This window comes from Triticum dicoccoides, chromosome 4A, assembly GCF_002162155.2.
Source record: "Triticum dicoccoides isolate Atlit2015 ecotype Zavitan chromosome 4A, WEW_v2.0, whole genome shotgun sequence".
NCBI classification, from domain to species: Eukaryota; Viridiplantae; Streptophyta; class Magnoliopsida; order Poales; family Poaceae; genus Triticum; species Triticum dicoccoides.
Window position 1 is genome coordinate 726,147,291 of NC_041386.1, and position 17,928 is coordinate 726,165,218.

A 17,928-nucleotide genomic window follows, 5' to 3' on the forward strand; every position below is an offset into this window, starting at 1 on the left:
TTTTTTCTTGTGTTGCCGAAAAATAAAATAGCACTTCATTTGTTCTTCTGATTCTTTTACTATTGTGATACATAAGTGGTGCAGCCAGGATTGGAGCAAAACCCGGGCCACGCAGAATTCAACATGGAGGAAAACTTTAGCGCCTCCAAAAATACCTTCAAAACTGCCTGACAAAATATTCAATGTGAAAACATACTGAATATGGCTCAGTTGCACAACAAATTTTAAAACCTAAACTGAAAGCGCCCGCATGTTTATGTCATTGGACAATGGACACAGACGGAAGAATTATCTTCTTCATATTCTACTCCGTGTTTGACAACTTCTGCCAGAGTTGAAACGAAATGTGAAAAGCAGTCAGCTGCTTGCACAACCACTCATAGTACAATTGAAAACAAAATCTGCATATCCTTCACTTAATTTCAGCACTAATAAAGTACATTAAACATTGGCACATGTATACACTCTGGACACATAAGCAGAACCTTACCTGAACTACGGAAGCAGTAAATGGAAAATCCTACTTGCCGCTCGTTGCGGCAAGCTGTCGACGCTTCGCACAGGGGAGGTGCGATCGTCGAGTGGGCCGGCCTGTTTTAGCGTTACAGCAGATTCGGTTTTCGGAACCTTCTAGGTTCCTGAACCGCCTTTTTCTGAACCTTCTAGAAGGTTCCTGAACCACCTTTTTCTTTTTCAGTTTCTTTTTCGTTTTTCTTTTTTCTATGTATCTTATTTTTTATTTTTTATTTTTTTCCTTTTTTTTCTGTTTTCTTTTCTTTTTTCTGTTTCTTTTTTCCTTTTCAAGTTTATTTTCAAAAAAAACTCCGAATTTCAAAAAATGTTCCTGTTTTTCGTATTTTGTTTACAAATTCAAAAAATGTTCCCATTTTACAAAATTTGTACATAAATTCAAAAGAAAATTCTGGTTTCAAAATTTTTGTTCCGAATTTTCAGAGAATGTTCCTGTTTTTTTAAAAATTGTTCGAATTAATTTATTTCATTTTTTGAGACATTTGAAAATAATGACATGGATTTCAAAAAATGCCTGTATTAAAAAATTGTTCACAAATTAAAAAAAAAGTTCTTATTTTTTTAATTTTTGTTTACTTATTAAAAAATTGTTCACATTTCCAATTTGTTTGGGATTTTCAAAATGTTCTCCATTTTGCAATTTGCTCTAAAAATTCAAAATTTGTTCCCATTTCAAAATTTTGTTCGAAAATTCTAAAAATGTTCATGTTTAGAAAAAATCATGTTTACAGATTTGTTTTGTTCACAATTCAATATTTGTTCTCCTTTCAAAAATATTCATGTTTTTTGCAAAAATCACTATTAAATACTTGTTCAGATTTTCGAATTTTTTTTTGTGTTTATCGATTTTTTTAAAACTCGTTTGGATTCTGTAAATTATGGTTATATTTTTTTTGTTTTTCTTCTCAAATTTGAAAAGTGTTCGCATTAAAAAAATACTTTTCTCAAAATAATGTTCGCATCTTCATTACCTTTAGCTGCGCGCGCCATAGTAAAACAACAAAGCTTATGTAGCCCATTGGCTAGGCTTGTGCGTAAGTCACATGAGGTGCCATGTTCGATTCCTACCTCCTCATGCAGTTTTAGTATTTTTTGTATTGTTTACTATGTTTTGCTAATGGGCCGACCCAGCTGGAGTCGCGCCTGTGCGTTCGCTCGGCAATTCGCCGCAACGAGCGGCGCATAGGAGCTCCTGCAGTAAACAATCCTTCAGTGTGGCCGGCCTGATCCTCGGAAGCTGTAACAAGCCTGCAGCGCGGCGGTGGCCGGCCTTGACTGAGAAGCCAGTGGCCAATCTGAGGAGCCGCGCCGAAGCGAGAAAGCAGCAGCGACCCGCGGCTTGGGAAGCCGGAGCAGCCGAGCGGCGGTGGCACGTGCGGTCGGGATTGACTGGAAGAGGCTGGCTGGGTATAGTGGTGGGTGGGCTGTTTCTCTCATGGGCTGGCTCCACCTAATTAAGGCCCAATAGATAATCTCTTCACTTTACTAATGTTATTATTCGGGTGCGTATGTATCTCCGAAATCATGGTTAAGGGTACCCTTGCAAAGCCCAGTAACACCTTCTCAGGCGTTGGGAGTTTTTTATATTCGTTTTTTACATGGTTTATCTCTTAATCGCGCGTTCAATTTTTTAACCGTTTTCATCATTGGATTTCTCGCATAGAGATCTTCAAAACTAGATAACATGCTAATAGGTTTCGATGAACTTCTTTTTTCATGAAAAAACTGGAAGAAAAAACAGAAGCTAGAAGCATGTTTTCCTTTTACCTTTTTCTCTTTCCGAGAAGCATAGATCCGTGCCTCCATGAGATGCAAATACATGCTTCCAGTGGAAGCATGAGTAAAACACGGAAAAAATCGTCCAAAAAGCGCAACTGTGTTTTTCTTGGAAGTAAAAATGTGCCCCCATGAAAAGTAAATCTGTGCTTCTCACGGAAGCAAAAAAAGGTTCGTGCAATATATTTTGTCTTTTTTTCCCTTTTCGAGAAGCACAACTGTGGTTCTCGCGGAATCAAATCTGCGCCTCCACGATAAGTGTGCATCTTGGGGAAGAAAAACATAAATTCAGGAAAAAAGAAAATCATGATTTCTTTTCCTTTTCGAGTTGTGCTTCTCGCGGAAGCAAACCTGTGCTCCTCGTGAACACAAAATAAAAAGTTCACAGAAAAATAAGTTTGTGATTTTATCCCTCTCCGAGAAGCACAACTATGCTTTTTGCTAAAGCAAATATGCACTTCTCGTGGAAGGAAACCTTTTCTTGCAATATTTTTTTCCTATCCGAAGCCTAGGGAAAACTAGGCATAAATCCAAAGAGCCAAAAAAACCCATCTTAAACTCCAAAAGGTGTACATGAAAATAAGAAAAACAAAATCCAGAGGGACCGTCCAGCACTCAGACACGTGGCAGCCGCTAGATGCACCACTTGGCGTGCTCTCGGCCCACAAAAATGACTCTGCAGGGATGTCGCAAGGGATACCCCTTGCTTTGTTGCTCTCATCTCGGAAGTCTCCCCTGCTAGCTGAAACGCAGCGACGACAACTCGCCCACATCGTATTTTCTTTTTCTTTCTCTTTCATTCTTTTATATAATTTATATTTTCAATACTTTTATATATTTCTATAAATTTCTTTCTCTTTCATTCTTTTATATAATTTATGTTTTCAATACTCTTATATATTTCTATAAATGTTGTAGAAACATAAATTTGAATAAGTAATTGTTCATGCATTTTTTTAAATGCCTTGTACTTAAAAAATCTTAACTGTGAATTAAAAAGATATTCTGAAAATGCCCGGATGATTCTAAAACCTACACACGTTTAGAAATAAGTGCATGCTATTATTTTTTTACGAAATTTTGAAAAATTATTCACATAATTAGAAGAAAATTTCAGACCATTCGAGAAATTGTTCCTGACATGTAAAAACTGTTCATACGGGTTTAAATTTTTTTAATGCCATTTACAAAAATGTGCATGAAGTGTAAAAAAATCATTAGCGCAATTTTGAAAAAAATATGTGTCAAAAATTTCAAAAAAATGTAAATTTCAAAAACTGTTCACATATTTTAAAATATGTTCATGCCACTATTAAAAAATGTTGACCGTATATTCAAAAAACGTTCAAGTGCGTTTGAAGTGTGTTTCATATCTGTTCGTAAAAACATGGATTTTAATTTTTTTTCAAAATGTATCTGAAAATCTTTTACATTTACTGAGAAATGTTCAACGTGTATTTATAGATATGTCAATGTGTCTAGATATCTTTTTTAAAATAAGAATAAAAGGAAAAATGAAAATATTTAGGACATTGAAAAAAAATGTTCGTTACACTTTAAAATCAACAAAGAAAAAAAAGCGAAAGTGATATAACTAGTAAAGAAAACAGATAAGAAGAAAAGAAAAAGCTGGGCGGAATATTCCAAAACCGGCCTATAAAGTGCCCAAAACCACCTGGTCAGGTCTTGAGATTTTAGGCGCCCAGGGTGAAAGAAAAATTCGGGGCCCATTGAGACATAAACATCGTAACAATAATAATTAATAAGCTTATGTATGAAGTGCTACTATATTTTAGTTGATGTCAACAGTTTCCTTTTGTTCAAATTTAGAATTAGCATTAGTTGGTACCTCTCCCACCGTGGCAACCATCGCCAACTCATTCTAGGGTTTCATCTCCTAGTTTTGGCTACAATCCTGATAAAGAAGAGCCTGTTCTTTTTGGTATCTGTATTTCTCTTTTGGTTATGTTCAGGGGATGAGTTATGTTCAGTTTGGACGTTGACAACATCAAGTACAAAAATTTACATGTCTTGGCATACTTTTTGCATTGCAGCTGTAGCAAATCTTGCCTTTATGTGTTGCACGTGGCCATCGTGCTTGGTCTGCAAGATCTTGTGAAAAGGTCATATTGTGGATATCTCTGACCAGGTAGCAGCATATGTGTTGCTGGCTTTGGCATGGCAATGACATGAAGAGGTCAGAGCATGTGCTTGACCAGTTCACTTCAGCTCAGCCTTGGCTTGGCTTTAGGTGATAGATTATTCTCATCGACGGTCGTTGATAGGTGATTGATGGATGAGGACACCTGGAGAGAAAAAGATGGATGGAATAACACGCTCCGATGATGACAAGCAAAGCAAAAAGATGCTCTGTCGTTGGGCCTGCATGTTAGGAATAAACCACGGTTCACCATGTTCATCTATGTGTATGTCACGTTCGTGCGTCCGGCGCGTTGGGCAGGGCCGTTCCGAGCGGCCGGAGCCAGCTAGTGCATGTAGCACGTTAGGAGATATGCATGCACGATTGGGTTGTTAGCCGGTAGTGCAGATCTTAGAGATATTCTAGGAGAGATAGGGATCATCCGTGCGTGATTAGTGGCCGGTTTGGCAACTAGATCGTGTGAGTGCACCTGGGCATAAAAAGCCCCTCCTTGTACGTGGTGTGAGCCACAGTTTGAGCTGAGTAAAAACAAGAATAGGTCGTGCGTGCGGCCGAGGCGCCGTTCGTCGGCGTGGCGTCGTTTGTGCGGCATGGCATTCGTCGCCTGAAAAATCCAGTGTGATGTGCTCCTTCTTTTACCTCTGTTCGAGCGGGTGAAAGAGAGAGAGAGAGGTTCGTCTGGTGTTCGTGTCGCCGGAGGGTACGCGACGTTCATCGCTGGACCGGGTTTGTCCCAACACTGCAGTGCGATTGCCGCCGGCCGTGGACTGAGAAGCCAGCGCAGGCCCTAGGCAGGGCGGCGCCGGAGCGGGAGAGCAGAGGCGGCGGCGACGGGATAGAGACTGGCAAGAGGCTGGCTGGATCTAGTTTTGCGTTGGCTGCCTCTCTCTTGGGCGTTGGCTGCCTCTCTCTTGGGCAGTACTGGGCGCCGGCGCGCCGGCCGAATAGTTGGGCCGGTCGCACCCCAGCCACCCGTTGCAACGAGCCTCAGCCGTCTGGTCTAGACGTTGACTTCCCCCAATCTCTTTCTCTCTCTCCGTACGCAGCGCGAGCACTACCCCACGTCGACTGGACGTCCTCCCGGCCGCCGGCCACCACCCCTCACCTGGACTTCCTTCCTCCGCCGCCCCACATTGCTGGATGCACACGCCGTCCTCATCGCCGTTGGTCACCGCCGGTCGCTGTCGCAGCGTCTGTCCTCGCCGGTCCAGCACTAAGCCGTCGCTCCCGTAGCAAAAACAACGCCGTCTGGAAGCATGTCGAGAGCCTTTGTCGTTGCAGCACCTAGCAGCCATCGTCGTAGCACATCTGTTGCTGCACTCTCGTGCCGCCGGCCTCAGCTCTCAACATCGCTGCTCGCACCATTGGTGTGCCAGTTGAAGCTTTTTTTCATGCCGGTTGAAGCTTTTTCACAGATTGAAGCGTTCCACCGTGTTGATTGAAGCTTTTTTCATCTATGATCGAAACTTGTTCAGTAAACGGTTGCAACTATTTTTATCTTGCAGTGTCTGGTTGAAACTCTGTATATCTTTCGGTTGAATCTTTTTTCACCTAAGGTTGAAACTTTTTTCATAACGGTTGCAGCTTTTTCAGTTTGAGAGTGGCTGTTGAAGCTTCCCTATTCATGGTTGAAGCTTTTTTTATCTAGGCTTGAAGCTTTTTTGGCAATGGTTGCAACACTCATATCGGTGGCTGTAGCTTTTTTTTGTGTCTGGTTTCGGCTTTTACCCGTGCACTATGGTTGGTTGTAGCTTTCTACTCTTTGGTTGTAGCTTTCGCCAAAGCCAGTTGTAGCTTCCGATGCTGCCGGCTGTTAGCACTGCCCTCATCTTGTTTCACATCGTTTGTTTGGTTGAAGCAAAAAAAGGTTCGTCGCTCGCATCACCGCCGCCGGCTGTAGAAGCCCAACAAGGAAGCTTGGAGCAGTAGCGGGGTGGGCTGTTGCAGCAACGGTGGTGAGGGGCGTGCAAACGGCGGTTCTGGAGGGGAGGAAGAGATAGAGGAGGAGGGTATGTCAAACTCAAGGGTGTTGTGTCCATGGTTGTTCGACGAGAGAGGCTCGCTGGCCACAAGGAGCATGTGAGGTTGGCGCCTAGAAGGCCATGGAGATGCGCTGGTGGATGGTGCGAAGAAGTGAAAAGGAGAGATATGAGTTGGTGGATGGTGTGAGGAGGAAGACACCCAGGAGGGGATAAAGTGGGCCTACAAAGAGCAAGCATGCTGGCCACAGGATCGCTTCTCATCAAGTGTGTCACGCGCGTCCGGCGTAACGGTTCAGCCGGCGCACCGGACAGAAACGTTTCCCCTCTCTCTTGGGCCTTGCGTGACCACTGGATGGCTCTGCCCAGTCCCAATCAGAAATATCTCCACTTTACTGCTGCGACTGCCTACACTAACTATTTTGACCCGGGCGGTGGTCATGGTTGTATGGGCCCAGAGATGCTTTGACCTCAATGATTTCGACGAATCACTAATTACGGGGTTCCCCTTGCCAACGTGGCCCCCACTTTCTCAGGTTGCGGTAAATGTCGCACAGATTTAAGTTTTCTTTTTCCCCTAAAAAGTTTCAAGTTTTCCTTTTTCAGTTTTTTCTTCGTGCCACACATCGAGTGCAAAAAGTTGAAAGTTTTATGAAAATTATCAAAGTCCCATATTCTTTCATAGTACAAGTTATATGTGTTGGGTGCTCAAAGGTATTTATGTGTTGCATGTGGCCATGGTGGTTGGTCTGTAGGATGAGCTCTTATATTTTTGGTTTGGCCCCATAGATTTTCCTGGCATGTCTGGGGCATGGTAGTATCATGATGAACACAAAGCTTGTGCTTGACCAATTCAGTTATGACATGCCATCACCCGCAAAAAAAAAGTTATGACATTCCATCAATGTAGAATAATAATGTTTAACAACCTTCTTCCATGAGCATTAATCATTTGGCATGTCTACATATATATCCCTCTATCTTCACCCAAGCAGTAAGATCAAGCTCTACTATTCCAACACTTCTGCAACAATTTCAAATATGCGTTGGATGGGTTAAATAGGAGTAACGATTTTAATAGACAAGAGAAGAACATAAGAAGTGCACCCGCAAAAAAAAACACTCCCTCTGTAAACTAGTATAAGAGCATTAAGATCATCACTTTAGTATTCTAAACACTGTTATATTAGTTTACGGAGGGAGTATATAAGAAGTTGTGAAAAAGCACTAGGGAAAAGGAGGTGTCTGGAACAATAAAACTGTGACTATATGGAAATAGTAACCAAATGTATGTCGTCTCCATATTTTTATCCAAAGGAAGCCCATAGGACCTTCCATTATCTATGGAGATGCATTTGCGTTGTGTGCGGGCTGCACAAATGGTCCAAGGGCCGGCCCATAGTCCCGACAAACGGTGTGCTTGCACTGGGCCCCCAGTAGGCAGGGCCCCCGGCTCAGCCAGTATATTTGTATAGAGATCTAAGCCTTTATGTGCAAGAAATCCATGGAAAAAATTAGGAGATGGGCCCAAAGGTGTGCAACTGTACAAGGGCGCAGCCCATCAGGTCACCACATTACTGCGCAAGGGAGTCTCATGCACGAAATAAAATTGTCCTGCTAAAGAAAATGATATAAAATTATCTCAAAAAACAAATGCATCAAATAAAATCTCTAATTTTTCTGTATCTCGACGCCCCATCTTCCTCTCCCAAATTCTCAATCCCATATCAACGTCGTCGCTCCCATGCTTTCCCTATTCCAAGGTTGCGGTGAGCCAAGACCAACGGCAATATTTCGTTCTTGTCCCCTCAATCAGCTCTCCTTCTATTCTCAACGTTCCACTTGCCCCCCAACAATTAGATGTTGGAGCTTGAGTGTATTATGTTTAGTTAGAAAATATGAGATAGACTAGGATATGTTTTGACTTGTCTTGTAATCCAAGTTGATCATTGTACTTTTATATACTAGATCGGCAACGCGCCTTGGCGCGAGGGTGCCGCTCCAACCGATATGATCAAGGAGAAGATCAAATTGCATGATGCATTAGTAGGAAGGCAAGTTTAGCACATGTAACAAGACAACTTAATCAAAGAAGTGCTACTTGTCGAACCCCAACTCCCACGTGTGCGTGTCTATCGGGATGAAAATATATCAAGGAATTAATCAAAAAATATTCAACGATCAAACCTTTGATATAACTCTTTTTTGATCAACATCTGATATTACTCAATATATCTCAGGATGAAAATATATCTGATATTACTAGAAGAGTAGGTAACGGCAGATACTCACAACAATAAACACCCCATAAAATATCTAAAAAATGGCCCTATCTACATGACATGGGCGCATTTGTTATACAATGTGACATATGAAATACCTAAGCAAGGTTTGGTATGGTAGATATCAAAAGTAGGCTATAGTATTAGTCCCAGATAACTTATTTACACCGATTTTGACACTCCATAATAGTAAACTACATTGTTGAATGTTAGATATATAACTTTGTCCACACGCCTTCATCCAATTTGCTTGATATATAACTTTTTCCACACGTTGCATTTGATTTGCTTGCATGTTGCAACGCATGTTGCCTTGCGGCGGCGCCGCCGATGCCTGGCTGCTCCTGGAGGCGTCAGCGGTGGTGTCAAGGCTGAGGGCGAGGAAGAAGGGCTGGTCGCCAGCTCCAGTTTGCAGAAACCCAAGAACTAACTATCAACCGAATGATGTGCAGTGAAGGCTATAAGTAGCTGAATGAGTTTGCATCAGGAAACATGTCAGCTGAGATTAGAACTTCCACAAGAAAAATGCTCTCAGTGATAGTACTTGTTTATCACTACAGATAAAACTGATTATGTAGTGCGGTCATCTATTTATGTACATGCCATGCCAGACTTCTATGCATGAAATTTATAACGAGACATGGCTACTAATCTTTCTAGTTTATATATTCAATTGACTTTCTAAGATAATTACACCAATTCACATATACACATGGTCATTGTATTTGGCAATCACTTAAGTTTACAGTATATGGCTCTTGCGAGTGCACTATTTGCTGATCATTATTTTTTCTTAATCAGTTCACCACAGAACAATATATTTGTTCAGTTGTTCTAACTATAAAAAAATTACCTCTTGACTAGGTGAAGAAAACAAATACTTACTGAACAACATGATATGACAATAATGCAAAGAAAATAATTATTCATATGAATCATTTAAATAACTCTGATCAATATAATCACACATGATTAATAGGAAAGAACTGCATTGATGTTGGCCAGGGACATGGCAACGTCCTGTCAGAGATGCTTTTAGCTGGTTGACACCCTGCATAAGATGATGCTTCTTGGTGCAACGGAACAAAGGAAATCTCAACACAAGGGAACATACTGCTCCTCTTCGAAAAGTACTAGGAAAACGAGAAGCAGGATATACTCACCCCATATACAAGGACTCCTCTTTATATGTGGGGTATGGTTCTATAACCGAAAGCTGATGGTGGTTGTCATGGCCAAAATACAAGAACAATCGACAGTAATCACCTCCCATGGAGTAAGAATTTTCTGCATTACTAACGAAGGTAAAGAGCAAAATCTCCCAAAGTTATGACCCTGTCGAATTTACCAAAGATGCAATATTTTGCTAGTGCCAAAACAAAATTAGCATCAGAAAACATGTTTCATGCTTGTGTCAAAGAAAATCATGCTTTGGTGGTCCCAGAAATCTTGTCGTGTTGTCGGAAAATGTTGGATCATACCTGTAGTTCATTTGTTCTTTTGATTCTGTTCCTGAGATGTTTGGACCTGGAAAACATCAAGTACAAAAATTCAGAAGTTCTCTTTAGCATGTTTTTCAAAGCCTCCACATTATTCTTGCATTGCACCTGGTTGAGTGAGATATGTTGCATACTCTCAAGGCAAAGGTCGCTCCCACCTTCTCAGGCGTTGACAAGCGGCGCATTGCATGTTCGTCACTTGTCGTCACCTGGGAGTTTTTATATATTTGTTTTTAAACATTTTATCTCTTAAACGCGTGTTTAATTTTTTAACCGTTCTCATCATTGACTTTCTCGCATAGAGATCTTCAAAACTAGATAACATGTTAAAAGGTTTCGATGAACCTTTTTTTTCCATGAAAAAACTGGAAGAAAAAGCAGAAGGTAGAACCATGTTTTCCTTTTACCTTTTTCTCTTTACGAGAAGCATAGATCTGTGCCTCCATGAGATGCAAATATATGATTCTAGTGGAAGCATGAGAAAAACACAGAAAAAATCGTCCAAAAAAGCACAACTTTGTGTTGACACCAGATTTTGGCATGGTAAAAAACGTAATTAAGAAGGCTTCAAATGGAAAAGGGCTCAAAGTGAGAAAGTTCCGTATCGTCAAAAGGAGAAACTTTGATATTTGGGACATAGCCATCCGATCGCATCTCTAAGGCCGAAGTTGTGTTTGAAGCACTGAGATTTTGTATTCAGAACACTATTCGACTGATTACGCCCCCAAGATGGCCTCATATGAGAAAAGTTTCTACACATATTGTCTTCGTCTCGTCAAAACGATCGATTTTGATATAAGAAACGTCTAAATCGGAGTTCGTATGCAAAAGTTAAAGCCAAAACAGTGTTCTGCATAAATCTGCCCCGGAAGTTCCGGGCAAAACTTCCGTGGAGGTTCCGGGCTAAACCGAAAGTTTGCATGCGGTGCGCCCGAAACTGGAATTTTAACATTATTTGCAGATTTGCGAGGCCGATTTCAACATCAAGATGACCTTGGATGAAAAAGTGATCAACTAAGTAATTTTTCTGCATTGCAAGATCTACAACTTTGCTTTTGGGACCATCGCGATCCGAAGCCATATGCGACCTCCAGGAGCTGTGCAAGAGACCTACTTGATGTAATTTTAGCCCGGAAGTTCCGGGCTGACCGGAAGTTCCGGCCCTCGTAGTCCGAGTTAGATTATGTTTTGATGTTTTCGACGTGATTTGAGTCCTTTTCTTGTACGGAAAGTCCAGCCGCCTCATATATATGTAAGGGGTGACGTCCGATTGAACAACACACAATCGATCTATCAATATATCACTTTTTACCTTTACCTTTATCTTCTCCCTTGTTCTTCTTCTTCCTCGTTCTTCGTTCGTTCTTCTTCATTGCAGGGCGGCAAACCTCAAGGCCCTAGGGGCGGTCAGGCCGACCTAGGGCAGCCCATAGCCGCCGCGCGCCCTGACGGGGTCCCTCCCGGGCGTGTGGGGTTTCGGGTCCTCAAAAGCGCCCGCCGGATTGTCTTGCGTACCGCGCTTCCGGCGGGTCTCCTTCGACGTGAGCTGCGGTGCATCACCCTCGGCGTTGGAGGTACACGGTGGCGTGTTCGTGTGCGAACACACTTTTTGGCGACTCCGCTGGGGACGAAGCTTTGAACGGTCTCCGGCCCGTTCTTGCTACAAAGAGATCGTCATCTAGGGTTTGCAATCTACAAAGGTAATATGAACACCCAATTCCCCTTTGTAGATGCAAATAATTCATATGTTGTTGCTAGATCACCTAATGTGCATAATGTATCGGCTAGCCCTAGTTTTATCAATCATGCATCTAATTATGCGCAAGGGCCGATGCAAAACAATTGTCATGCATCAAATTCTTATGATTTAAGCAACATACAACATATGTATCCAAACTCTCATGCATCAGCAACCCCACAAATTTATATGCCGACGAATAACATGATGAGTTTGGTTAATCAAGTTGAGACACCCTATGTAGGAACTTCCAATGGTATGCAACAAAGTGTTTCAAGTTCTTATTCATCGGCAAATAACTTGCAGTACGTTAATCCAAACGTGCCGGTGGATAGGGAAATTGGCCATGTTACTACTAGTTATTTGGCCAATTACCCTCAAACATTATATGCTACATGTAATGCTACTAATTTTTTGGCACCATACGCAACTGTTGATGTCCATAATTCGGCTCCGCACCTTCATGGTCATGGCCGAATAAGTGAAACTTCTACAGGAGCACAAATGCCTTCACCTACTACCGTGGCATATCATGTCCCCCCTACACAATTAAAGAATTTCGGCAACATCTCATTGCCGAAAGAGTCTAAAAGCATCGGGGGGCAACCATATCCAGACTGGGTGGTTGAGAACAAGCTTACATTCTCTTGGGATTTGTGCAACTCCGTTCGAAAGGAACTAATAGAAGGCGGGAAGCCTCATGATTTTGCTGCAGTAAAAGCTAGAGTTGTGCAAATGATGCAGTTGCCCAGTGTTGTACCATCCAGTGCACCCCGTAAACAATTGCAAAGTTTCGGCACCTCATTGCCGGAAAAGTTTGAAAGTATTGGGGGGCAATCTCATGAGGAGTGGATGGAAATTGAGATGAAAAAGTTTAAAGCTCGCCAAGCTGAGATGTGGGCTAAAATTAGACAAGAGCGAGAAGCCTTGCAAATTAAAAAAGATAAAGTTATTGATTGAGGTAACAAAGAAAATTCGGTTATTGGAAAAGCCGAATCAAGTAGTATATATTCTGAATCCATCAAATCCAAAGTGGCAAGCATTATTGAGAAAGGGCATGGCAAGCATAGCAAAACAACCATGCTTGATTTTTCCGAAGTCAATGGAACCTACTTCCTGCCCTATGAGTTCCGTGCCATAGAAAATTGACAAGCCTCAAGGACAAGAACAAGTAGCCGAACAAAGTTCTGCTGACATGGATCTTCAAAGAAATGATGCATGGAATCAAGAAAAAGATGATGAGAAGGTGTTGGGGAGCCATCCAAAGAAGGAGCAAGATGTTCTTCAAGTGGCACCACCATCATACTCTCCCAACAAATTTGAAGAGGTATGCATAGCGAGTAATTTACCTATTTTCAGATTTGGTCGCAACTTCATTATTGAAGCATCTATAAGAAATATTCTCATAAGTAATTTTGAAAGACCAATGAAGAAGGGTAATTTACTTGTTAGCAATAAAACTGTTATGGAACATATCGGTCAACCCATTGCGCCATTTATAAAGACCGATAATGACTTATTGTTACAGCTAAAGCTTTCCTCGTTACTTTATCTAAAGTTCATATCTAGTTGGGTAGCTTTGCTTATTTCGTACTTGGCTTGCACTTGGTCTCAATTGAGACATGTATGTTCTAAATATCTTCATTTCAGAAATTTAAAGCCAAGGTTAAAATCTTTTGGGAAAACCGATGCAAGTATAGTTTCTTATTTAAGGACATCGGAAAATGAATGCGAAAGAGAATTCATAGCCGAATGGGAAGATGCCAAATATGAACCATTCGTTTGCTTAACTCCAAAGCCGTTCTCACAACAAGATCGGCTAGAGAATGAAAAGTTTACCTTCAATTCAAGCATGTGTGATCAAATATTTGATTTGTTGTTGCAAAATAATTATATTAGAATTCTTGATCACCATGTTGAACCATCTGTCCAAGGATGAATGTATTGTAAGTTGCATGATTCGTCCAAGCATAATTTTGAGGATTGCAACATGTTTCGTCAAATAGTTAAATCGGCCATTGATAAAGGACGATTGCAATTTGTTGAGACACCAAGAGATAACCAGTCTATTCCGATTGGTCCCGATGGCAGAAAGTTTTTGCATCGGCTGCTTCAAGCCGATCCATTTGAAGAGAAGGTAAAAACTACAGGTGATGGGATCAAGCTTTCAAGTAAAGAAGTTGTTGAAGAGCATAATGAACATAATCTTGAGGGCAAGAATTCCATCGAAGCTACAATGGAGACGCCAAGGACTGGGGGGCAGCAAGCAAATTGAATGATCGATGAAAGCAAACCAAAAGAAAACAAAGGCCGAAATAAGCGCAAGTGTAAGAGATCAAAAATCACCTTCGCTGAACTATTGGATAAATATCAAAAGAAGAGTGAAGAAAAGAATGCTTATCGGCCAAATCATGCAAAGAAACCAAGGTCACCCCAAGGCGCAAATATGAGGATCTGTATTGGCAAAGTGACAATTATAATGCAACATATTCATATCCTTATTTTGGGCCGTCAATGCCAATGCCGTGGATACCTCCCTATGCTCATATAGATACATATTCATCATGGGACAGGTATGGTACAATGGCACATTCTCCATCTTATTCTAGACCATCTCACCAATACTATGCAGCTCCAAGGAGATCAACATTTGAACAATCACGCGTCAAAGACCGTTTCAATCATAAGGAATCGGTCCAGAGCTCAAGAAAGAAGAAAGAGGTGGTAAAGCAAGTTTACCGCATGAAAAGAGATGGCCGTAAGTGTGCTGCTTCAGATTTGATCTCAAATAACAAAGAGCCAATTAAAGTGTTGACATTGGCTATAAAATGCAAAGAAGTGAAGCAATCAATTGATAAAAATCAGAGTGCCAAATCTGAAGAAAAGAAGTTGAGAGTGCACAGGGCCCAAAAAGAGTTGCCATTGGTTGAAACAAAATCACAGCCGAGATGTCCACTCGGTTTATCATATTGGCAAAAGAAGAAATTACAAAATCTTAGTGCACAAGAGCTCAAAAAGAAGAACATGGCATGGGTTCCCAAGAAGATCAATCAGGATAAAAATGATGTGCATGCTTCTGTTGCAACAAGTATAATAAAAGTGAAGAAGGAAAATAATGAAATCAACAAACAATTAAGACGAAGGTGCGTATCACAACATCAAAATATTCGGTTAGCACATCATCCATTTTCTTCAACCATGCCGTTGATGCCTTTGCCATGGAATTCATCCCTAGGTATGATCAATTACCCTCCGTGGATTTATTTTGATCCATGGATGCAACATAATTTTCTATATCATGAGAGGGTATTACCAAATTACCATACATTTGGTTAGTTACATTGTTGGGCCGACATATTTTATTCCTATTTTATTTGTTTATTTTGGCTATACATACTTTGGTGGGTGAATTTTACATGGACCTCATGTTAACGGCCGATATTTATCTATCGCCCTAAGAATATGTCAAAGCATGGCCGGTGTAGTATCCTAACATCATCCTTCGTTCAATTGGAGATCAAAACAAGACTCATGCCACTTAAAATATTTTTTCACAATAATCAAAGCCGAATATAAAATTTTATTCGGTTTGGAGCTTTTGGTTGCCATAGGTGCTATACGTATTGAGGGTTTTGGTGATTCATTATGAGTAGTACAACAAGTATCCAAGGGTTATCAATGTTTTGATGAATCACTTATAGTTTATCTTTTGGTATGTCTAGATGCAAGATTTACCTTGGGTTGCTTTAAAATTGTTCATATATCTAGACATGACAATTTGAAAGAGTTGGCACAGCAAGCATCCGGCTACTATGTTAACCATGGTGTATTGTATTTCTATCAATAGCCGATGCTAGGTTTTCTCAACATAGGTAAGGCCGAACCGAAGCACACCGCTTCGGCCACTAATGAAACTTTTATGCAGGCGAAGTAAGGATTGGAGGAAGTTCATTATTGATTGTCTGCAAAGTCCTAGAGAAAGGATGAACAATATGGTTCGGAGGATGGTTTTGGTCTATGGAACCTTATCACCGGATTGTTATAGAAGCTGAGAAGTTTTCACCCAAGTTTGCATCAATAGGTTCAAACAAGCAATGGCCGATATATACTTATCGTCCTAAGAATATGCAAAATGGCCGATGGATTGTTGACATCATCCTTAGAACAAGCTATGCGGAAGTTATTTTTCGGGACACAAGCTTTGCCGAAAAACAGGGGGGCATGTGTTGACACCAGATTTTGGCATGGTCAAAAATGTAATTAAGAAGGCTTCAAATGGAAAAGTGCTCAAAGTTAGAAAGTCCCGTATCGTCAAAAGGAGAAACTTTGATATTTGGGACATAGCCATCCGATCGCATCTCTAAGGCCGAAGTTGTGTTTGAAGCACTGAGATTTTGTATTCAGAACACTATTCGGCTGATTACGCCCCCAAGATGACCTCATATGAGAAAAGTTTCTACACATATTGTCTTCGTCACGTCAAAACGATCGATTTTGATATAAGAAACGTCTAAATCGGAGTTCGTATGCAAAAGTTAGAGCCAAAACAGTATTCTGCATAAATCTGCCCCGGAAGTTCCGCGCAAAACTTCCGGGGAGGTTCCGGGCTAAACCGAAAGTTTGCATGCGGTGCGCCCCGAAACTGGAATTTTAACATTATTTGCAGATTTGCGGGGCCGATTTCAACATCAAGATGACATTGGATGAAAAAGTGATCAACTAAGTAATTTTTCTGCATTGCAAGATCTACAACTTTGCTTTTGGGACCATCGCGATCCGAAGCCATATGCGACCTCCAGGAGCTGTGCAAGAGAGCTACTTGATGTAATTTTAGCCCGGAAGTTCCAGGCTGACCGGAAGTTCCGGCCCTCGTAGTCCGAGTTAGGTTATGTTTTGATGTTTTGGACGTGATTTGAGTCCTTTTCTTGTACGGGAAGTTCAGCCGCCTCATATATATGTAAGGGGTGACGGCCGATTGAACAACACACAATTGATCTATCAATATATCACTTTTTACCTTTACCTTTATCTTCTCCCTTGTTCTTCTTCTTCCTCGTTCTTCGTTCGTTCTTCTTCATTGCAGGGCGGCGAACCTCGAGGCCCTAGGGGCGGTCAGGCCGACCTAGGGCAGCCCATAGCCGCTGCGCGCCCTGACGGGGTCCCTCCCGGGCGTGTGGGGTTTCGGGTCCTCAAAAGCGCCCGCCGGATTGTCTTGCGTACCGCGCTTCCGGCGGGTCTCCTTCGACGTGAGCTGCGGTGCATCACCCTCGGCGTTGGAGGTACACGGTGGCGTGTTCGTGTGCGAACACTTTGTTTTTTCTCGGAAGTAAAAATGTGCCCCCATGAGAAAGTAAATCTGTGCTTCTCACGGAAGCAAAAAAAGGTTCGCGCAATATATTTTGTCTTTTTTCCCTTTTCGAGAAGCACAACTGTGTTTCTCGCGGAATCAAATCTGCACCTCCACGGTAAGCGTGCATCTCAGGAAAGAAAAACATAAATTCAGGAAAAACTAGGCATAAAACCAAAAGCCTAGGGAAAGCAAATATGCGCTTCTCTTGGAAGGAAATATTTTCTTGCACTCTTTTTTTCCTCTCCAAAGCCTAGGGAAAACTAGGCATAAAACCAAAAAGCCAAAAAAACCCATCTAAAACTCCAAAACGTGTACATGAAAATAAAAAAATAAAATCCAGAGGAACCGTCCAGCACTCAGACAAGTGGCGGCGACTGGATGCACCTCTTGGCGCGCTCTCAGCCCATAAGAATGACTCTGCAGGGTTGTGGCAAGGGATACCCCTTGGTTTGTTGCTCTCATCTCGGAAGTCTATCTCGCCAGCCGAAACGCAGCAACGACAACTCGCCCACATCGTATTTTCTTTTTTCTCTTCCATTCTTTTATATAATTTATGTTTTCAATACTTTCATATATTTCTATTAATGCTGTAGAAACATAAATTTGAATAAG